At 42.4% G+C, this 24738-nt stretch overlaps 1 long non-coding RNA gene across 1 annotated transcript; it reads left to right on the top strand.

Annotated features, from left to right (window-relative positions):
* Positions 1–13855: 13855 nt before the first annotated feature.
* Positions 13856–23336, top strand: LOC138983868 (uncharacterized). The gene is made up of 6 exons (XR_011461294.1): positions 13856–14733; positions 15325–15393; positions 16531–16624; positions 17589–17759; positions 18213–18312; positions 21911–23336. It is a non-coding gene; the product is annotated as an uncharacterized lncRNA (long non-coding RNA).
* Positions 23337–24738: the final 1402 nt, after the last annotated feature.

Here is a 24738-nt window from a genome sequence, read left to right as displayed (position 1 = left end):
TGGACATAGGTAGGCATGGACATAGAAATAGAAAACGGTATTCTCTCAAAAAGAAAAATTCAGGTGTGGTGTATATGTTACAGTAAATTCATCAAACTAGTCAATTTGTAAATTCACTCCGTAAATTTACCAATTTACTGAAAAATTCAGGAAATTTACAAATTTACTGAGTTTGACACCCAGGAAATTTACAAATTTACTGAAAATTTCAGTAAATTTACAAATTTACTGGTTTGATGAATTTACTGTAACATATACATATTATATATCACAGCTTCAGACAACAAACAACGTAACACGTAAGAACGTAAAACGGTAAAGTGCCTTGCATGCGCAGCAACAATACTGGAAAAGGTGGGGGTGGGGGGGGGGGGGGGTGGGCTTGGGTCCTGGGAAATTAACCCCCAAAGCACTTTTGACAGGTCCCAAGGTTGTCTTTCAGAGCAGGCACCCCAGTACATGTAGCTTCATCCCTTCCGCTGGCAGCCTCATTACCTCCACCTCAAGACGTCAACATCCACCCCCCAGGTAAATGGAGCGGTCGTCAAGGTGAAATGCAGTGCGCTAGTTGCCACTTAGTGACGCCGGCGATGTAATAGAGTGGAACGTCCCTTTTAGGACCTCCAAAACTCTGAGAAAATCAGGTCTGCAAAATGGAGGGCGTCTTAAAATGGAGGTCATTTTACAGAGGCAATGAGGGAAAAATCTTTCAAATTAAGGTCTTAAAATGGGGGGATGGGGGTCTTGAAAGGGGGGGGGGGGTTCCACTGTACTAATAGACCCCTCGGTCACCCCGAAGCGGCCATGTTTAGCTGACAGGGTGAGCGGATGACGTGGTCAGTCTTGGCCGCAATGTTCGTGCCGTGTGTCACCGGACCTGCATACCTCGCCGCTCATTCCGGGGCTGGCCATTTCTCACGTTACCTGTCCGATAGGTGTGTGTGTGTGTGTGGGGGGGGGGGGGGGGGGGCAATTGGTTGTGCAGGCGCTGTGGTCATTGGTGAAGCAATGTGGTGACCAACGCGACTAAACTGGAAGGGTTTTAGATGGAAGCGGTTTGGTTCTATGGGTCGCGTGTTATTTGCTATCCAGTGACCACTTTCTTTCGTAACTAATCATTATTGCTGCTACATGAAGGAACGCGTTTTCGTGTGTGCGCGCAGTAACAAAAACTCCTCTTTATGAATATAAATACACATGCCCACACTCGTCTCCCATCACACCTTACCTCTTCTCAAACCTGAGTGGGGTGAAAACAAAACAACTAACCACCTTCATCTTTTATTATTATATGTACCTACCGTTCTTTCCTCCAACCTCCCCCCTCTTCCTCCTGCTAGCTTTTTCTTATTCTTTCTGATTTGCTTTAACTATGCTTTTCATCTAGATAGTTCCACAATTCTTTAGTAATGCTTGTCCGACATCATATTTGTGTTATTTTACTACTACGTAGGGCGCGTGATATAAGCGTTCGCTTGCGTTCGTGTCCCTATTGTTTATCGTTGTATTATTGTATCATGTTTGATTTAATAAAACATTGTTTAAACCAAAACAAACAGAAACAGCTAACTAATCCCTCACATGAGCAAACAACAGCTTTCAGTGAAATCAAAACTCTATACTGAGGTGGGCGAGCTATCATGGGTAGTATGGAAAGCCGTTTGGCTCATAACCATTACAAGTGTAATCAATCATAAATACACGTGTAATAAATGATTAATACACGTGTATTTATTTCTTATTGCACGTGTAATTTATTTTTTTTCTTATGCTATGGAATAGCATAATGATTAAATACACGTGTAATAAATATTTCATACACGTGTAAGAAATGATTAAATACACGTGTAATAAATATTTAATGCACGTGTAAGGAATGTTTATTACGCGTGTATTTAATCATTTCGTACACGTGTATGACATTTTTATTACACGTGTATTAATCATTAATTACACGTGTATTAATTATTTATTACACGTGTACTAATCATTTTTTACACGTGCAATGGTTATGAGCCAAACGGCTTTCCATAGGGTAGGGCGGATCCAGTAGACTCGAACTTTGCGCATTTGAATATCATTGCTAAGCACTAAAGACGGACAGAGAGAGCGATATAGAAAGAAATTTGATAGGGTCAGAGAGGGGTCACTCTCCAGGCTAAGATAAACAGCCCGTCAATGCAATGTTAACTATGTCGCCGCGTGTTGCGCATACCGCGAATAATAGTGCGTAAGATTGAATGTCGGGGGGAGGGTGGGGGTGAACTAGCCACCGAGTAGAAAATCCTTTCTGGCACCGCCGCTGCTCAAATGATACCGATGCACAAAAGAAACGCTTATCATAGTTAATAGCTTGTGAGATTGAATGTCTGTAGACGCGGACTGTCCGTGTGAAAAAAGCCAGGGGTTGGTGGAAATCCGTCGCTGTCACTGCTACTGGTACTTGTCTTTATGTCGGAACTATTCCGTTTCGTGACCAAAAATGCGAGTATTTAGAATGCATAGTTTAAGGCTAGTGGCTATTGATGGATTGACATGTGAAATAACCAACTATTCGAGCTTGAAGTCTGTTAACGAGTTCGTGGCTGTGCAATATAATGGCAAAGGTTGCGATAGTAATATGATAATAACCCGTTGTAATGTTTCTGTTTGATGTCGGTATGCTGAGGAAAACGTAGAAAATCGTGGTGGTGGCAAAATGTGCGCAGCAGTTCAACTAATGGAAAGCATTAGAAAGTGCTACGGTACTAACACTGCAACGAATGTTCAACAATCAGAAACCACTGTAGGTTTGTTTGGCTGTGGGCAATGTGTGAGACTAGTGCTCGTTTTGGAAGCCATAGCACACGTCGAAAGCTGTTGAGTGTGTTACTGTGCATGTTAGACTCAAAGAACCAGAGACGTGGGCGTGTTGGTTGATTAATGAAGTGGGGTTTTCTCGAATTGTGGTGTAGGGATTCGCACTTACCGATTTCTCAGCGAAAGCGTGTGGGTTAGGTGTCCGTTGGTTTAAACAAGATTTTATTGAAGAAATACAGGGTGGCATGTAGATGCGATACAGACATGTGTGACCACACAACAAGCTAAGCTTATATTAAGTGTGGTTATAAATATGTACATCTAGATAGGCAATATTGTTTCACGTGATGTCAAGGTCAGAGAATTAATTGCTCATACCCTTATTAGAAATGTAAAACAGACAAGATACATTTTTTACAAAAAAGAAGAAAAAATATAACAAAAGAATTATCGGGGAGATATGAGTCGGTAAGGTGGGTATACAGGGGAGGGGGGGGGGGGGGGGGTCAGAGAGACGATGACTGTCACAGACTTGCCAATTAAATGTTTCTGCAGCAGCAATAATTTCGTCCAAAGTGTTGTCCAAACTAATTAAGCTGAGGTTAGTCATGTGATGCACTGACAAAAAAACCTTAAACAAAATTCATTCAAGCTTGACTTTCAGTAAAATCGTTAAACAACATGACCTACCAATAATCAGATACTGGATCATTAACATGGTGACCACTGGGTAGTCAAAATCTATCACTTAACCTTATAAAACTATGTACCTTTTCGAATATTTCAATGTTTTCCGTAAGACGTAGGTTTGGCAGACCAAATAATAAACATTGTACATTTTGATAATCATTCGGTAATGTGTGTATTGTTAGCCTTCGGACATCATCGTAATTGTTACAAAATAATAAATAATGTTCAACATCTTCATTACGATATCCGCACTCACAAGACGGGTTATCGCTTAAATGGCGTTTCATCATATCATCATTTAAATCGCTATGTGTCCGTTACACATTACGAGAAGAAACTATGAGTAGCAGCCAGCATTTACACTTCTTCTTAAACCCATTTCTATTACCCGCTCATACTCTTCCCCATGTTCATTCTTGACTTTTCGTTTTGCCCTATCCCGCGGGGAATACAAAAGAAACGAAGACAGAAAAATAAAAGCTTAGCGTACAACCACCTCATGTCCCAAATAATTTCTTATTCTGGGGACAAAAATAGAAATTTAGCATAGCAAAAATAAAAGTAAAACACCCGCTTAACCCTTCCTGGGTTTTATACCTCTTTCATGGTTTTATGCGTTCTTAATTGTGTGGCGCGCGGTGCACCCTTTTGGCCTTTCACCCCCTGAAATCTGGTAACCGGAAGGACATAAGACGGGCGTTTGTGCAGCGAAATGAAGCGTTGCCCATAAAAGTCATAAACCGACGCGCTTCGCTGTTCCTGTTATACACACGCAGACACCGCACTGCTCAACGCTTTTTGCCATACAGGCTTTTAGCTTTTTTGCTCATCTGTTGCTCTGTTACTGCTCCTCTGTATACATACATGTATTCTGGTTTTGCTGTCAATTCTCTTTCTCTCTTCTGTACCGTTTTTTTTCCTTCTCGGTTACGCGTCTTTTTTGTGCTTCACTGTTCGATGATTTAGTATGATGGTTCAGTCAGCAAAGGTATTCTGCAGCGTACCAGAATATAATTTTTATCTTCAGCGTTCGCCAATCAGCGACGAAATTTGCTGAACGCGAGCATTCTGTTCTGTTCAGTTGAGCGGTGTAGAGGATGTTTTAATCTTGGAGGAGTTGAACTAAAAGGCATTGGTTTAAGCGTGTTTTTATTAATTTCTTGTATACATGTTATATACAGTAACAACATTAAGAACGTTAACAAGCTAAAAGGCATTGACGATTTTTGGTTGTAGTTTGGCGTCAGAACCCGTTTGTGCATTTGAATAAATTGGGACGCAGGAGGACGGGGGGGGGAGGGAGGGAGAGAGAGAGAGAAAGAAAGAAAGAAAGAGAGAGAGAGAGAGAATTGAATTGAACTTTATTTAACAAGGATTAAGATTTAAGGCTACGCCTTTTCTTACAATCTGTCCTTGTAAGAGAGGAGAGAGAGAGAGAGAGAGAGAGAGAGAGAGAGAGAGAGAGAGAGAGAGAGAGAGAGAGAGAGAGAGAGAGAGAGAGAGAGAGAGAGAGAGAGAGAGAGAGAGAGAGAGAGAGAGAGAGAGAGAGAGAGAGAGAGAGAGAGAGAGAGAGAGATGGTTTTTTGAGTCACTTGAGAAAAAGTGACTCTATGTAATCGGTCAGTGTTAGTCTGTCCGGCCGTCCGGCCGGCCGTCCGTAGACACCACCTTAACGTTGGTTTTTTCTCGGAAACTATCAAAGCGATCGGGCTCATATTTTGTTTAGTCGTGACCTCCAATGACCTCTACACTTTAACGATGGTTTCGTTGACCTTTGACCTTTTTCAAGGTCACAGGTCAGCGTCAAAGGAAAAATTAGACATTTTATATCTTTGACAAAGTTCATCGGATGTGATTGAAACTTTGTAGGATTATTCTTTACATCAAAGTATTTACATCTGTAGCCTTTTACGAACGTTATCAGAAAAACAAGGGAGATAACTAGCCTTTTCTGTTCGGCAACACACAACTTAACGTTGGGCTTTTCTCGGAAACTATAAAAGTGACCGGGCTCAAATTTTATGTGAACGTGACTCATTGTGTTGTGAATAGCAATTTCTTCCTGTCCATCTGATGCCTCATATAATATTCAGAACTGCGAAAGTGACTCGATCGAGCGTTTGCTCTTCTTGTTTAACATTCTGTTTTATTTTATTGTATTGAAGTTAACTACAAACACTCTGTAATCTTAGCCTGTCTTCGCATACTTTTTATCTGTTTGTGAATTGAGAAGAAAAAACCCGGACCAGTGTGCGTGTTTTGTTTATTGCTTCAAGTCTGTTTGAAAAGTGCCTTCCCAGTTATACCAACAAATCCATTGCAGCCTGCAAGGATGAACATGCCAGCCTGTCTTTTGCGTTTGTGTGCACCTCGTCGCCCCACTCTCCCTGAAATAAAATAGTAAGACTACTATCCCCCTTATTTCCAATTTTGCATGTTCTCTAGTTTACAGGTTGGGGGGAGAGAGAGAAAGGGAGAGGGGGAGAGAGAGAGGGGGGAGAGAGAGGGGGGGAGAGAGAGAGAGAGAGAGAGAGAGGGAGAGAGAGAGAGAGAGAGAGAGAGAGAGAGAGAGAGAGAGAGAGAGAGAGAGAGAGAGAGACTCTGGTAATTTTCATTCGTCCCAGATCCACTGATAATGCCAAAGATTACTACCCGGAGACTGAATTGTGTATATATCGCCCATGCGGCGCATTAGCTGCAAGACAGTACGCAGATATGGGATTTTACCGCAGATTTAGCGAATGTTTGGTTGAAGCTCGGCTTTGCTTGTAAAGTTATGTGTGCGTTTCGTTGGGTAAAAGGCATACCTGTCATCGGCTTGAAATGACGCAGGGACGCAGGAATGTCACAGTGCTGCGGATATGTGATTGTGGTGTTGTTTTTTGAAAAATGTGGGTATACAATCTGAGCGAGATTGTAGATGGATCGGGGGTAGGAGAGAGAGAGACAGACAGAGACACAGACAGACAGACAGACAGACAGACAGGCAGACAGACAACATTTGCATGATGGGAGATTATGGAGTAAAAATACTAAAGAGACGCCAACAACAATGACCCCCCCCCCTCCCCTAAAAAATACACAGCAAAAAGGACAAGAAGCAACACACATCAACAGCCGTGCAAACTCGTCAGACTGGAAAAGATCAGCTGGAACTAAACCCGTTCTGCGTCAATGATATCTGCAGTTTTTGCTGCAACGTTGAAGAAAACCCTGCATCAGCCTAAACCATCAGGAGAAACGGGTATTGTTCCGTTTGTTTCGCTGCGTTTCCATGGAAGTGGCACGCACGTAACCCACCCCTAGCGGATGCGGGAGGGAGGGGTAGAGCTGGGTGGAATTTACGTCAAAAATGCCTGCTGCGTGTGTTGCGAATTACGTCACAGTGCGTTGGAGTGCGTTTGATTGGTTTTTAGCCTCTATGTCGTTCTTTATTGGCTCGTTGTTATGTGCGACTCTGCTTGTGACTTTCTCACAGGGTATGACTGCTCGATCCATCGTGTTTGTTTTGAAGAGAGAGAGAGAGAGAGAGAGAGAGAGAGAGAGAGAGTTCGCGTGCATGCGTGCCTCTGTGTGTGTGTGTGTTGGTGGTACCTCTACGTGTGTGTTGGTGTGTCTGTGGGTATGTGCTCCAGGAAACGAAGAAGAAACCCCCGAAAGGTCAGAAGACCAGGCAGTGTAGACTTGCCCTTTGCCTTCACCCTACCACACAGCAGAGAAAATCCAGCTAGAGTTTCCTGCGACACCTTTCTTCTCGCCTACCTTTTTCTCCACTCCAGCCCTCGTTTAAAGGAGCTGTGCTGCCGGTGAAGACTGTTGTGTTCTGTACACTACCACAGATCTGTCTAGGCGTTTGCATGGGATGCGAGTATCTTTCCACGTAGATCTATACCAACAGATTCACCCTGTCTCTTAACTGCAAAATATTTTGTGTTGTTAATTTATGTGTTCTTTACAACAACAACAAAATATCTGAATTATTTTGTGAAGATTGGCATGGGTGTGACGACTACGATGCGATTGAGAAAATCAAGGAAACAGCAAGAAAGAAAGAAAACCCGACACTGCATACATGACTTGTATAGAGTAATCAAGTGCGTCCGCCCCGTGATCCGGAGGTCGTGGGTTCGAACCCCGGCCGGGTCATACCTAAGACTTTAAAATTGGCAATCTAGTGGCTGCTCCGCCTGGCGTCTGGCATTATGGGGTTAGTGCTAGGACTGGTTGGTCCGGTGTCAGAATAATGTGACTGGGTGAGACATGAAGCCTGTGCTGCGACTTCTGTCTTGTGTGTGGCGCACGTTATATGTCAAAGCAGCACCGCCCTGATATGGCCCTTCGTGGTCGGCTGGGCGTTAAGCAAACAAACAAACAAACAAACAAATTATTCTTTTGAACACACTTTCATTAACCAGTATGAAACACTGTGTGACATAGAACACTTATGTTCACCATGCTAGTAGAACTATGTACGATGTCATGGACTGGGTGGCCGAGTGGTAACGTACTTGCGCTCGGAAGCGAGAGGTTGCGAGTTCGACCCTGGGTCAGGGCGTTAGCAATTTTCTCCCCCCTTTCCTAACCTAGGTGGTGGGGTCAAGTGCTAGTCTTTCGGGTGAGACGAAAAACTGAGGTCCCTTCGTGTACACTACATTGGGGTGTGCACGTTAAAGATCCCACGATTGACAAAAGGGTCTTTCCTGGCAAAATTGTATAGGCATAGATAAAATGTCCACCAAAATACCCATGTGACTTGGAATAATAGGCCGTGAAAAGTAGGATATGCGCCGAAATGGCTGCGATCTGCTGGCCGATGTGAATGCGTGATGTATTGTGTAAAAAAATTCCATCTCACACGGCATGAATATGTGCGCGATATAAATTGCATAATTTTTTTTTTAAATCCCTGCGCTTAGAACTGTACCCACGGAATACGCGCGATATAAGCCTCATATTGATTGATTGATTGATGTCACACCGTGTTCAAAATTGGTTACAGAAAGTGTGTTCAAAAGTTGATCACTTCAGTTTAGAGTGTGTTGATTTGTACGCGCCTCAGTGAGAAGATGCTAGCTACTACATGTATTTTCTTTTCTGATGTCATGCAAACGCTTGGACGGATCTGTCATTCTTCTTCTTTTTCTTCGTTCATGGGCTTAGACTCCCACGTTCACTCATGAACCCTTCGTTGTTGAAAACGACGTTAAACACCAAATGTGACCCGTTCTCACAAAAGGGGGCCTAAGCCGGAATTTGGATATTTGGAGTTATGCATATCACTGGAAACTTCATTTAATAAGCTTTAATTTGATACCAAAAAGAAGTTTCTGTGAAAAAAATTGCGGAAGTTAAGTAAGTTACAACCGGACCATGTTCAAGGACGCCATTTTGAGAAAATCGCGTTTTTTTCCTTCCCTAATTATAGTGTTGTGAGCGAATTTGTGTCTTTGAAGACATAATTAACACATTTAAATAATAAAACTCAACAAAATATTTCGGAATATGAAAGATTAGGGTATAAAGAGGTCAGAAATGCAAAAAAAATGAAAATCACCCAAGTAGGCCCTCACTGCCTTTCCCAGCCGATAGCTCGGAACGGCTCGCTACGACTTAGGCCCCCGTTTGTGAGAACGGGTCACACATAAAGAAAGTTCACTCATGTTTTTAGCACGAATGGATTTTTACGCGTATTACCGTTTTTACCCCGCCATTCAGGCAGCATACGCCGATTTTGGGGGAGGCATGCTGGGTATTTTCGTGTTTCTATAACCCACCGAACTCTGACATGGATTACAGGATCTTTTCCGAGCGCACTTGGTCTTGTACTTGCGTGTACACACGAAGGGGATAAGTCACTAGCAGGTCTGCACATAAGTTGACCTCGGAGATCGGAAAAATCTCCACCCTTAACCCGAAGGATCTGTCATGTTTGTTTGTTTGTTCGTTCATGGGCTGAAACTCCCACGGCTTTTACGTTTATGACCGTTTCAGACCTGGGAACCCATACGATTTCGCCGTATTTTGTACGCATGATTGTCTAGAATACGATCAGTACGGTCAGTGGGGAAAAATACGACGAGAAAAATTCCTACACTACTTTTCTTCACAGGTGCCGATGCAGTATGTTGACACATGATTCCGTCGCGATATAACCTTGAATGGTTGAAAACGACGTTAAACACCAAATAAAGAAAGAAAGAAAGAAAGACACATGATTACAGTTTTTGTCAGTTAACATTGTAAAAATCGTATGTTTTAAATGTATAGGTAAAATTAATTAACAGTGTGACGGACGCGTGGGAAGCATGTTTGAATCATGGACGTTCAAATGATGTGTGGAGTACGCTCATTTTTCCATAAATACACCAAGTTTGTTTGAGAATACTCTAAGCGCAAAACAGGGGTTCCCAGGTCTGCCGTTTTTACCCCGCCATTTAGGCAGCCATACGCCGCTTTCGGAGGAAGCATGCTGGGTATTTTCGTGTTTCTATAACCCACCGAACCTTGACATGGATTACAGGATCTTTTTCGTGCGCACTTGGTCTTGTGCTTGCGTGTACACACGGGTGTTCGGACACCGAGGAGAGTCTGCACACAAAGTTGACTCTGAGAAATTATAAATCTCTCGCCGAACGTGGGGACGAACTCAAGCTGACAGCGGCCAACTGGATACAAATCCAGCGCGCTACCGACTGAGCTACATCCCCGCCCTCTGTCATGATTTACAAGAGGATCTTCACTGCAGTGGACGGAAGGTGTCTTTAACTTTCTTTTACCTCCTTTTCAATCCGCGCCGGTTCCTTTGCACTGTTTCTTCCCACCTAGTTTACTGGCGTTCTCTTTTTTTGGGGGAGGAAGCGAGAGAAAAGTGAAGGTTGTGGTTTGTTTTAGGGTCGCCCCCTTTTTGTGCGCGGAAACTGGCTGCGATTAGGTCTCCTTTCTTTCACAACCCCTGCCGTTGATTATTTAGGACTGGGGCAGACACGCTGTGAGTGTTACAGTGAGTTCATTTAAAGGTACAGCCCTTTCATTCGATCGAGAGTTTAGCCAAGGGGGCCTTATCCTGGCGTGTTTGTGGTACACGGATTCGTCTCTTGTTATATTCAATGTTTTTGTTATTTTATTTTGAAACATTTATTTTAATTTTTTTAATTTATAATATTTACATTTTGCGTGTTAGAATATATAATCTTACCAGCGTTAAGAAATATGTATATTTTGTCAGAGTGCCAAAGACACAGGTGTGCGGCGTGTTAATTTAATTGAGCGTTACATGTAAATGGGTGTAACAGGAGTAATTCTTCGGAAATAAAAATAACTTTATTTACCTCTTGGCTTGTGATGTAGGTTTTCATTGTTCCAGGACTAATTTAGTTCTTTCGACAGTCTATTATTTTGCCATCTTTTGACACAGTCCTTTTTTTTCTCTCGCGGAAAGAGAGTGCCTTTAACTTGGCGGTAATGTTCCGAACTGTTGCCCCAGAATAGTTTGAATGTCAAGCCCTTTCACTTGTTTCAAGTTAAAGTGAGACTTTTTGTGATCTCCCTCTTACAGCTGCTGTATATGAAAAAGCGATGCCATTCACAATAGAGCAGGAACCCCCACGCCCTGATTGGAGATGGGGGGGGGGGGGGGCAAGTTCAAGAGTTTTTTTTGTTTTTTGTTTTGCTTAACGCCCAGCCGACCACGAAGGGCCATATCAGGGCGGTGTTCAAGAGTTGCTGTGCAGATGAAATCCATTCTTTAAGATTTGCTGCAAGTGGCAAATACGTCGGAGTGAAATATTAGAAAGTGTCACTTTTATGCCTACAACTTGGTTCAGGATAATTACTTTTGCAACAGATGAGAATGCAGAATAATGGGAGGGAGGGGGGGTGGGGTTAGTTTAGGTGGGGGTAACTCTGACTGTACAAAAACAATATTTTTTTCATGGGCGAGGTAAGAGTAACTGTGTCTTCTCAGCATAAGAGGAAGTAGAACTAACACCACAGCAGCATAAAGGAAGTTGAACCAAGACCACACGGCTCAAAGCATCCCCGTAAAAGCGCAGCATGATACTAAGGTGCACACACATGCAAACTACCACAGCTCACACAATGTATAACACAACCACGGCTAAGAAAACGGTATAGGAATGGCGATATAAATGTCAAGCCAGCTCAATGCACGTTGTCTCCGACTAGTCGTTGACTCGACAACTCCTCGACAAGGTTGAGGCTGTAACAGCGCAATCACCCATTGTGTCACCGCCTTTCTGTCGCTCTGGTCGGTCGGTTGCTGTGAGTCGGCCATTGTTCAGCTGCATTCTTTTCAAGGCTCACGGTGACTTTTTATTGCATTGGGGGGGGGGGGGGGGGGGGGGGGGGAGAGGATGATTTGTGTGTGTGTGTGTGTGTGTGTGTGTGTGTGTGTGTGTGTGTGTGTGTGTGTGTGTGTGTGTGTGACCCTGGCTGGCTATGTGTGTTTATTGCATTGTTTTTCATTACATACTTTGTGTGTGTACCTGTTGTTGCAATTTTGTTATTTTTGTTATCCCCTCGCTTTTGGTAAAAAAGAGAATATCAACTGAGATATTGTTGGCCAAGACTAATTTTATTGTTTGTACGTTCAAAATCTAAAATATCGTATTAATTTTGTACGACGGGAAACTAAAGTGACATGCGACCTAAGAAAGTGAAAGTATGAGTTGTTAACAGTAGAATGTGCACTCCATTTTATAAAACAAAACATTGACCCACGTTTTATAAACGTGTGTGAGCGTGTGTGAGCGTTTGTGTGTGTGTGTGTGTGACACGAGCGGGGGAAGGGGAAGAGGAAGAGAATAGGTGAGAGAGAGATATGGAGGAAATGTGTGTACGTTTCGTCATGTCTAATTATAAAGAGGCAGGGAAAGACAGCAAGGTGTTGTTGGGAGGAGTAAGACAGAGAGAGAAACTCAGAGAGCGAGAGATAGACAGACACACAGACAGGCAGGCAGGCAGGCAGGCAGACAGACAAACAGACAGGCAGGCAGGCAGACAGACAGACAATCACAAGGCAGCGACAGAGAAGAAACAAACAGAGAGAGGCCAGAAAGACAGACAGACAAAGAGAGGTCAGGCATATAGAGCTAGGGGGCGACAAAGAGCAGCGAGAGAGGTCATGTAGAAGGAGGTAACAAGTCCAGGTTTTCATCAGCCGACACAATGTAGTCCCGATAAGACGTTACCACATTAGTGTCTTCATAAGTCACCTGTACAGCCCAACACAGGAATGTGGGCTTACGGATAATGTACTTCTCCTCCCTTTTCTGCTTGGTTGTGTTGTGCGCAGACAGACTGTAGCAAACAGTTGAAAATAACTCAGTCAGCGAATCTTGTTATGGGCAGAATATACCTGCGCAGTTTAAGCGGCACAGACGACGCACGGTCTATTATTTATGTCGCGATAGGGATTATGACGAGTACTTGGCCTGTTTTCCTTTCATGCAACGTGTAGCGGGCTGGGATAAGCTGCAGTGCGTCGTCGGTCCTGCTGAAGTTACATAATTATATGTGAGCGGATCCCTTAGGTTAGAGAATTTAGCTTTCCTTCGAAGAAAGAGCCACGAATGCGAAGACTTTGAATGGTGTACACAGTCAGCGAATCTTGTTGATAAAACGTTAGATTCAAAGTTTCATTGCACAGGAAGTCTGTCGTTACAGCTCTAAGGGAGAAAAGACTCCCAGAACAAAATATGTTATACTTTTGATCAATAACAGCTTCTTCAGACCTAAGATCTGCTGAATGATGACCATTGTTTTCCGACTGGTACCTGGAAGGTCTAGTTTTAGAAAAGGTGAGTGAGCGAACTCGACTCAGTGCGTCCTTTTCTGCACCTCCCAGACACATCCTGAACTCAGGTCAAAATGAGTTCGGCTCATTCTCTCCCCGACAGGATGCCTTGAGCGAACGCTACAGTACTACGCAAATCTAAATTTGAGATCAGTGTTCGCGAGACGAAAATGATTGCAGATTGGCCGACTTCGACAGTGATCTCCGTTCTGTTCTTCACAGTTTAAGGTAAAGACATCTCTCTGAGGTCAAAACAAGTCGAAATTTTGGGACTGCTGCCGGAAGGAGAGTGTAATATATGGTTTCATCACTGTCAACTGGTTACAGAAAAAATCGTCTGCTCCAGTGAGCGCCGAAACCAAACGGTTGATTATCACGTGACACTTTTGCCATATTTAGAGTTGTTTGCACAGTAAATACAGCCGCGAAAAATAGCTCGCTTGAAACTGTCTTACATATCAATTCCTTTGTAATTTAAAAATTACAAAACACCATGAAAAATCATTATCGACGATCGCGAATCTGCTTATATCAATAAAGTAGATGTGTACTGCCGGGCAGTACATACCCCAAGCGAAGTCGTCCATCTGTGTGTACATGATTCTCTCTCTCTCTCTCTCTCTCTCTCTCTCTCTCTCTCTCTCTCTCTCTCCCTCCACCCATTGCACACCGGTTGGACCGTACATAAGGTAACGTTAAACTATGCTTGTGCAACGTATGTGGGAGTATCACTTATAACCTCAGGGTATCTCTTATCCTGTTGCGCATCTATAGACTAGAGACAGCGCTGGTTAGACTAAAACATGGATCGGGAACTTCAGTACGTACTTAGGACTACCGCGGCTGTGCTTGCAAGTTTGGATAGTTCTTTCTTTCTCATTTGATCCGAGTTTTATCTGTCTCATTAAATGCCATTTTTCTACCTACTACACATATAGTTTTCCTAATTGATTCCCGAAGATATGTTAGTTTCGCTTCCACGTTTCGGTTTTCACTAATTCAACATGGCCGGCGTCGGCAATGCATCTTTGATCATCTTCTTCCGAAGAGGACTGGGTTCTTGCGAACGTCTCAGAGTCCTGCGGTTGAGTCACTGTTACCGATAGTGGTTAGCTCCGGCAAACAGGGAGATTAAAAAGGTGGGGAGGTTTAAAACTATGCGGTACAGGGGAGAGTGCGTTCAAGGGCGGGCTCTCATGCCCGACTCAGCGACTGCACTGAGGAAACTGTGGCCGAGACGGGAGCGAAGGAGGGGCCTGCTTCGGCCGATGAACAAAGAAACTGTGATCGAACAAGTATGGTGTTACAAGGGGAAAGACCCGCAAAGTGAACTTAGTTGCCAAAGCCCGAAGTGTGACGACGGACTCGGTTTCCAGCAACTGTCCACCGACTCAGCGGCAAAATATGAGTTGACACGTCCGAGGTGAAAGGTAATAGTCTCTTCTTATTAGAATGAAGGTCATTGTTTATGACTAAAATACAGTAGAATCACATAATGCACGAAGGAATGGAACATGTACATGGAATAAGATTGTCCGTCCACTAAGACACATTCCTAAAGGTGGAACCAACATCCTGACGGCTATGCAGAGGAAGTGTTCTTTTTAAGAAATGCATTCAAATAAAACAAATAGGGAAATGCCCACTGAACAGAAACACCCAGGCTCCTGATTTTTGGTATGAATCCAAGTTGAGAGAGATCAGCTGAGCTAGGATTTTACATGGAATAAGATCATCCCTCCACTTGCATACAATGTATACAACCAGAAATGAAGATACAGTGTGCTTGATGTGGTGATATGATCAAGTGACATTTTGCTATGAATGTGTTTAAGCAACTAGTAGCTTCTTCAGCGTTAATTCATTAAACAATCACTCTTATTCTTAGCACATAGAGCACATTGAATGAGTGTGTGCATGTGTGTGTGTGTGTTTGTTATTGCAATGTAAGACCTTATAATATAAATATACACAAATTATAACACATGCTGGGATTCTAAATATGTTCTGTTTACTTGCAGGTCTCAGTTATTACCAAGCCCTGCCTCATTCTTCCCGCAACACTGACATGGTGCTGTTGTAGAACACAAGTAAGTCCTTTGATCATTTCCAAAATACACTAGTGCAATAGCTTGTGAGTGCAACTGGTGGTAATGAGAATATTTTACCACAAAAGGCTAAAGTACAAATAACAGATTTATTATGTTGGAAAAAGAAGTAAGCCAGAGCAAGTGATTAGTGTACCAGTTAGCTAGGGTGGATGTATTATATAATTACAATTTACAGTCAGCATAGAATGTTGAGGACAGTCTAGAATTTTTCTCGCCCTGTGAATTCAACTGCAAATCAGATGGCATGAAGAAATCAATGTTATATTATGCTCTGCATTGAGTGAACCATCTCCTGTCATTCTGAGTGACACATCTCTTTAACTGAAAAACATGCCAGTAATTAAATCCAGGCTACATGGGGATGGAAAATGACCCTGGCAATTTCAACCTCTGAATGATTGTGTCTTTGTGTAGCAGGATTATGGATCTTCACAAGCCTTAGTTCATTTGTCTGTACATGTGTATCATGTATGGCGGTATAAGTTAATACTATTAGTCAATTTCAAATAGCAGAGTTATTTTCAGAGCTTTCTAACTTCAAACCCTGTGGAATCTATAGTTTTTAATTTAAAGGGTATTTTGACTTTGACTCCAAGTTTCTTTCTTGCAAAGTCATTCTTTTCTCATTCAAGGGACTAAACCACTACATGTACTGATGACTGCCTGCATCAGGGTTATAATTTATGAAGAAGTCAAAATGCACAATATATCAGTTTACAATTTAAAGGCCCACTTGCCTTGTCACTACAGTATAATGTGGCTATGCTTTAACATGGAATCCCTCATCTTGGCCACATACAAAAAATTATATATTCAGTGACTGCTTGCTGTGGTGAGTTAAAATGTGTGATGAAATATTTTCACAAAAAGGTACCAAGTGTTGTTAACAAAACTAATTCTTTAACAAACAAACAAAAACCACTCTGCACAGAGAGCATTCAAGCTGATCTATGTTGCTATTCGTCCAAGTAGAGGGATGATCTTATCCCAAGTAAAAGCCTGACAAGATCTGAGACTGTGAAGCAAAATGTTTTTACATGGTAAAGTAAGCCTTTAACGAGCAAGTATGTCTATTGCACTGGGTGTTTTATTATTATTGTATCATTTTTCTTTCAGGTAGTCTCTCTTTAAACTGACTTTCTACACCATGGTGTCTCTGGCAGTGTTATATTGGCAGAAGACAGTTGGAACTGGATTCCTCATTTAGATGGTAGGCATGTTTTGGGCTTTTGTGTTGCTTTGGTGTATGTGTGTGTGTGTGTGTCTGTTCTATACCAGAAATAAACACACTGTTTGCTTGCTGTGGTGAAATGACATTTTGTGATTTTTTTTTTTAAATGAGCTAGTACAGTTGTAGCTTTTACAGCATTTATTCATAACACAATCGCACTTGGCGCAGAGAGCAACCAGACCGTTCATTGTGGGTATGTGAACAAGTTAAGAGATCATGTCTTATCCCATTTTAAAGCCTGACCAGATCTTAGACGGTGAGCCAAATTGTTTTCATGAGAAGGAATGTGCCTTTCAGAGAAATCTATTAACTACAGTATTACTTTACAAAACATATTTTAAGAAATGAAATGTGTTACAAGTAACAGCCATGGGGGTGATAGCCTGTAGGTGGAATAATAATCTTCAATTGCCCAGAAATGATTGTTATCTGGTCAAGAAATGCAAAGCATTTTGATGTTTGTGACGATTAGTTACTCTTTATCACGTTTGGTCCCTGATTTTGCTGTCCTTGTCTGCGTTGGGCAGGTGTGCGTCCATGATGTCATTGCTATTGAAAACTAATCTGTACTGCAAAGTAAATGTACCCGTACATGACGTACATGGCAGTTGTCAACCGGGGGCCAGCCATGACTGGGACTGATGTATCCACAGGCACTCGACACCAGGTGGGCGGGGCCAGTGGTTGGGGTGTGATTCCCTGCCTTACACCACCACAAAGTGTAGTATCAGCAGACAAGACTGAGCAGAACTTCTGCCCCCCCCCCCCCTCACCAATTGACCACTCAGTGCCATGTGCCTGCAGCTGTATCATAAACACTTTGTGACAATAGTTGTTACCTCCTTAGAACAGATCTTGTGATGCTCCTCAGTCAGTCAGTGTTTGATGGATGCTAACTGGTATACTTGACATAGTGTTCATATGAAAGTTTTATGTGTTGCAGCTCATCCAGATCACAGGTACACAAAGGAGCTGGTTACAGTGATAACATAGGCACATGGAACTGCTTATGGACTACTTTAGAAAGTGAGCGGTTACAACCAAGACTCTTCCGTCAGGAAGGTCTGCGGAAGGGTGCTTGATCTGTTTCCTCGGACAGGCTTTTCAAGACTAGGTAGGTTAAACCACATGATTGGGCTTTAATTATGAATGCACTTCAAAATTCACTCTATTTCATTATCTTGTACAACCCCCCGCGGGTTAGGGGGAAGAATTTACCCGATGCCCCCCAGCATGTCGTAAGAGGCGACTAACGGATTCTGTTTCTCCTTTTACCCTTGTTAAGTGTTTCTTGTATAGAATATAGTCAATGTTTGTAAAGATTTTAGTCAAGCAGTATGTAAGAAATGTTAAGTCCTTTGTACTGGAAACTTGCATTCTCCCAGTAAGGTAATATATTGTACTGCGTTGCAAGCCCCTGGAGCAATTTTTTGATTAGTGCTTTTGTGAACAAGAAACAATTAACAAATCTTCAATAGTACTGACCAAAGAAGAAGGTTTAATTGTGTGATCATGATTTGATACATATGCTTGACCCTGAAGATGTGTTTTATTTGTTTTGTTTCAGAACAAAGTTTGGTGAAGTAGAAGCTACCGCTGTAGGCTGGTGTAAGGCTGAAGAAGAACCTCTGACAAGTCAATTTTCAAGCAACTGAGCACGAACCCAGGTACAAGACACAGAGCTCTCTTTCTATCGGTCTGTTATTCATAGAATGACACTAACAGTGACACAAGTAAATAATCTGTATCATTGTCTTGACCTCTAGAAATTTGGTAGAGAATAAGATGACTGATAGTATTATTTTGATTATTTCATGGTCATTACAGTGGCCTCCACCCCTGCCCCTTTTAAGACACCCCAATCTAAGACTCCTTCCTATTAATGACCCTGTTTTCGCAGACTTCTTGTTCATAACATCTGTAAATTCACTCCCATTTTAAGACTTGCTCCATTTGGACTTGGACTGGGTGGCCGAGTGGTAACGCAATTGCGCTCGGAAGCGAGAGGTTGCGAGTTCGACCCTGGGTCAGGGCGTTAGCAATTTTCTCCCACCTTCCCTAACCTAGGTGGTGGGTTCAAGTGCTAGTCTTTCGGATGAGACGAAAAACCGAGGTCCCTTCATGTACACTACATTGGGGTGTGCACGTTAAAGATCTCACGATTGACAAAAGGGTCTTTCCTGGCAAAATTGTATAGGCATAGATAAAAATGTCCACCAAAATACCCGTGTGACTTGGAATAATAGCCGTGAAAAGTAGGATATGCGCTGAAATGGCTGCGATCTTCTGGCCGATGTGAATGCGTGATGTATTGTGTAAAAAAAAATCCATCTCACACGGCATAAATAAATCCCTGCGCCTTGAATATGTGCACGATATAAATTGCATAAAATAAAAAGATAAAATAAATCCCTGCTCTTAGAACTGTACCCACGGAATACGCGCGATATAAACCTCATATTGATTGATTGATTTTAAGACCTGATTTTGCTTATTTTGGATTTCGAAAAAGAGAAAAACAAATTCCCACTCTGTACAGAATTAAGCCAGGTTCATGATTTTTGTATGGACCAAGTTGAGAGATGGCATTTGTATAGGCCTGACCAGATCTGAGATGTTGAATCTAATTGGTTACGAAGAAAGCATTGTGTCATTATAGGCACACTACTTCTCGTCACCGTCTCAGTTCTGGCCAGGCTTTAAGATAGGATAAGCTCATCCCTCAACTTTGTCACATATGAACAATCGACACACTGACTCTTGCTGTTGTGAGTTGACATTTTTTGATGAATTTATTTCTGGAAAAGGCACCATGCAGTGCTGTTTCAGGGGTGGGACTTTTCCGCGGATTTCCGCGGACACAACTTACGAATTCTGCTGGAGTAATCTATTTTTCCGCGTCACATTTCATTACAATATCTATGACTTGTTGACTGAATGATTTGGAGTGACGTGGAGATGAAACAGAACACTGGAGGCTTGAGAGTTAAATTGTGCTGACTGAAAACTCCTGATAACTAATAGTAATTTTGAGGGGGGGGGGGGGGGGGGAGGTTGGGGAGTGTGGAGAATGTCTTTTTTGTCAGATTGCACAGATTTTAATGTACCATTTAACCAAAATTTGGGGTAACATGCCCCCGAACCCCCTGGAAAAAAAGGGATTTCCTCCTTTTTCATCACAAGAGAGTCCCACCCCTGTGTTTACAGAATTCCTTGTTTAAAACTATCACTGTGCACAGAGGGAAGGGGGGGGGTGTATTTGACCACCCCTGCGTTTACAGAATTCCTTGTTTAAAACTATCACTATGCACAGAGGGAAGGAGGGGGGGGGGGGGTGTATTTGACCACCCCTGTGTTTACAGAATTCCTTGTTTAAAACTATCACTGTGCACAGAGGGAAGGGGGGGGGGGGTGTATTTGACCACCCCTGTGTTTACAGAATTCCTTGTTTAAAACTATCACTGTGCACAGAGGGAAGGGGGGGGGGTGTATTTGACCACCCCTGTGTTTACAGAATTCCTTGTTTAAAACTATCACTGTTCACAGAGGGAAGGGGGGGGGTGTATTTGACCACCCCTGTGTTTACAGAATTCCTTGTTTAAAACTATCACTGTGCACAGAGGGAAGGGGGGGTGTATTTGACCACCCCTGTGTTTACAGAATTCCTTGTTTAAAACTATCACTGTGCACAGAGGGAAGGGGGGGGGGGGGTGTATTTGACCACCCCTGTGTTTACAGAATTCCTTGTTTAAAACTATCACTGTTCACAGAGGGAAGGGGGGGGGGTGTATTTGACCACCCCTGTGTTTACAGAATTCCTTGTTTAAAACTATCACTGTGCACAGAGAGAAGGGGGGGGGGGGGTGGATTTGACCACCCCTGTGTTTACAGCAGAATTCCTTGTTTAAAACTATCACTGTGCACAGAGGGAAGGGGGGGGGGTGTATTTGACCACCCCTGTGTTTACAGAATTCCTTGTTTAAAACTATCACTGTGCACAGAGGGAAAGGGGGGGGGGGTGTATTTGACCACCCCTGTGTTTACAGAATTCCTTGTTTAAAACTATCACTGTGCACAGAGGGAAGGGGGGGGGGTGTATTTGACCACCCCTGTGTTTACAGAATTCCTTGTTTGAAACTATCACTGTGCACAGAGGGAAGGGGGGGTGTATTTGACCACCCCTGTGTTTACAGAATTCCTTGTTTAAAACTATCACTGTGCACAGAGGGAAGGGGGGGGGGGGGGGGTGTATTTGACCACCCCTGTGTTTACAGAATTCCTTGTTTAAAACAATCACTGTGCACAGAGGGAAGGGGGGGGGTGTATTTGACCACCCCTGTGTTTACAGAATTCCTTGTTTAAAACTATCACTGTGCACAGAGGGAAGGGGGGGGTGTATTTGACCACCCCTGTGTTTACAGAATTCCTTGTTTAAAACTATCACTGTGCACAGAGGGGGGGGGGGGGGGGGGTATGTGACCAAGTGAAGTGCATTGCTACATAATAAAATGAGCAAATCCGTCCCGTGAAGAAAACTTCTGCTTACTTAATTGTCAGATTTGCCAAGGCGTGTACATGAAATAAGATTATCATTCTAAATGCTGAATCAACATTCTGACTGTTTCCTATGAAACCAGGCTTGATTTTTGGTATGAATCCAAGTTAAGGGATAGCATGTGTAAAAGCAGAATTGTGTACAGAGACAGCTTTGTGTTATTAAAGGCCGGCTGCTTTTCGTGAACACAGTTTGGCTCACATCTCACATCACCTGCCAGGCTTTTTAAAAAAAAAATGTTTTACCATGGGATAAGACTATCCCTCCATTTAAGCACATACCAGCAATAAACACAGTGGTTACTTGTGATGAACTAGTGGCAAGACAAATGATTTAAGCATCACATAACCTTCCTAAGTGAAGTCAAGTTATGTGTCTGTGCCAGTGTGTGTGTGCATGTGTGTGTGTCAGCATAGAATGTTGAGGACAGTTCGATGGTAAATAACCCTGACAATTTTAGCCTATGATTGTGCCTACATTGTGGCAGGATTGGATGTGGATCTTCAAAAGCCTAAGTTAACAAAAAAGTATGTAAAAGTACATTTTGAATAGTAGTTTTTTTTCTCAGAGGGAAGATATCACAAGATATGATCGTTCCACTGCATGTATGCCACATAACTAAAACAAAAATTAAATGTTATTTTAATCGTCTTTTGGGTAAAACAAATACACCATCAATATATTATAATAATGATCTTGCTTGTTTACAGATGGACAACAGCTACTGCCAGGACCAGGTTACGCATAAAGAAAACAGTCAACACTTGGCTGGTGCTGCAGCTTCTTTGATGTCTATTTTTTTTTTTTTTTAAAGACAGACAGCTACCAGCTCATTCAAGACCATAGCCCCATCTTACTCACGCAGAACAGACAGCCATCTTTCGCCTTTGCACAGAACACTGCTGTCTGAAGGTACACATCAAAAGGATAGGTTTTGCACCTACAGCGTGCGACTGTGGCTAGGGTAGGAAGAACAGACTCTGCAACACGTTCTGAGAGGGTGGCCTTTTCTTGCCACCCGTACCCCTGTGCAACAAGACTTGGCCAGAGAGCACACATCCAAATGCAAACACTGAACACTGAAGAGGAAGAAGAAGAAGAAGGTGCCCACACAGAAGGACATAAATCTACTTTAAGGGCACACAAGTTTACAGCAGTTTATTGAATTGTAGCAGATTATAGGGAGAAAATGAACAAGCTAAATAGGCTGTACAGTACTTCACTTGAACAATGTATAAAGTTCCCTGTATTAAGAACATTTACAGATCACAAGACATTGTGTTTTCTTTTGTTTACAATACAAATGTTTCATAATAAAAAGATGTGCACTAGGCAAGATCCTTAAAATGTAAAACTAGTAGTGTGACAATTTTGAATTGTTCAGAGATGGTTTTTCTTCAGTGGTAAATGTTTTAGCTTTTTTTTATAAGATCCCGTTAGTGAAGCATACTATAAAACCTTGACCTTCCAAACTGTGTTAGCACCCTGGGCTGCGATCATTGTGTTGAGCTACTTAAAGGCACAGTGCAGCTTACAGCCTTCGTTTTGCGTTTTTGTTGCAGCTGAGTGCATTTACAGTTCAAAAATCCTCCTATGGTAGTAAAACTACCCAACGACGACATCTGTGAAGCTCGACAGTTTCTTGTTCACGCGAGTGCATAAATTAACCTAGTTATTACGTGGTGTTTGGTCGGAGTTCGATTCAACTGAGTGATTCCGGCCTCCATTTTGTTTTATACAAACTCATGATGATGTCTGACATAGTTTGCTAGTGACGTGTCTTTTTGTGCATGATGTGGTGATCTACCTGATCTAAATTTAGATCCAAAAATAGGTCAAGACCAGCCGGTCCGAGTACGAAATTGATTCGTAAAAAAATCGCAGTTCTTGACTCTTTGGGTGCAAGTCAATGAAACTTGGTAGTTCTTCTAATAGATAGCTGCCTGAGGTATGACTAAAAGCCCAGGGGCTCCGTGCACCTGAATTTGACAAGTTCAGTACCTTCAGCAAGCGCAAGTACAGTAAGAAGCGCTTGACACACTGAAAAAGGCCTACTACGAGCAAAAGAAAAAGAATCAGTGATGCATGTGCTTTTGATGTAATCTTCTTTGACATTATGATGACTACAAAAACTGACTGATGTGTTTTGTTTGTGAATGATGGATAATCAGGCATATTGCCGCCGAACGGCGGATTGCCGAATGTTGCCGATGCAAAAGTGTCCGCGTAGGACACAAAAAAGCAGTTACTGGCTTTGCGCAAAAGCGAAAACTGTCCGTACTTTGTTCACGCATGCTGGCTCAGATTGAACTTTATGTCTTGAAAGTAAACCAGATGCACAGATGTGTTACAAGTTACATTTTCCTGTTTAGAAGCATTTTTTGTTAAACCATATAAACATTATATATTTTTTTAAAGCATTGGTACATTTTTGTACTAAAAATCTGATTCAAAAACAGAATTTAATGGCAAATGGAGCTCAGATGACACCAGATTGCACCATCTGGGTCTTTGGAGAAATTTTTGCATGGGATAGTAAGGCTAGGCGCTTGTCGACTTGATGCTTCGCGTCTTCAGTTATAAATTTCCGTACAATTTTCAATTCCCATGCCTGATATATGTGCATGATGCGTTTCGCAGAACAGTTGTCATGTGCGTGTAATTGGCGACGAATGCTGGATGATTACTATTTTTGTACCAGGATTACTATTTTGGGGCTGAGCATTACTCCAAAACACTTATGGGGGTAAACAGGTCTGCAGCACAACTACAAATGTAGAAATGTTGTCTGCATTTTGTATATTTTAAAAGGTTATTTTTGTGCACAGAACATACATCTGCAGGGAGGTTTGGAGGGTGAAGTTAGGATCTGTTAGGAGGCATACAGCATCACACTCATTTTGTGTGTGTGTATTTTGTGTTGACAGATAAGACACTGTCATTCCAGCAGAAACCTGTGATGATGCACATTATTGAAGTGACCAGCTGAAATTGTATGTACGTTGTTATGAAATTGACAAATGATCCCTGCTTTGCAATCCTGGTTAATGATATTGCCAAAATTAAAACGTGGAGGAAAAAGTGAGTGTAAACCTATTCTTGTGGTGGTGGTGGTGGTGGTGTGTGTGTGTGTGTGTCTGGTTAGTGTGTGTTTGAGTGTGTGTTAAACAAACAACGACAAACAACACCAAACCTACATCAAACAAGCACAACAAAAACAAATTACACAAAAAAATGGCAAAAATCAGAATATCAACTGAGAAAAAAAACCGTGGCTGAATGCAATACTTATTATAACTTAAAAAGTAAAAGTGTGCGTGTGGATGTGTGCGTATGTTTGAGTGTTTTAAACAAACAACAAACCTAAATTAAAGAAGCACAACAAACAACAAAAAACCTGGCAAAGTTCTGAACATTAACACAATGCTGCTGTCTGCTTTGAGGGGAGGAATAAAATGACTGAAGCCGGACTGCCGAGAGGAGGAAGGAGGGGGAAAAGAACACGCAGACATGAAAACACACACAACTCCATGACAGA

The sequence above is a fragment of the Littorina saxatilis genome, linkage group LG13 (assembly GCF_037325665.1).
Source record: "Littorina saxatilis isolate snail1 linkage group LG13, US_GU_Lsax_2.0, whole genome shotgun sequence".
NCBI classification, from domain to species: Eukaryota; Metazoa; Mollusca; class Gastropoda; order Littorinimorpha; family Littorinidae; genus Littorina; species Littorina saxatilis.
The sequence above is the reverse complement of the archived record's forward strand: the minus strand, read 5'-3'. Positions and strand labels throughout refer to the sequence as shown.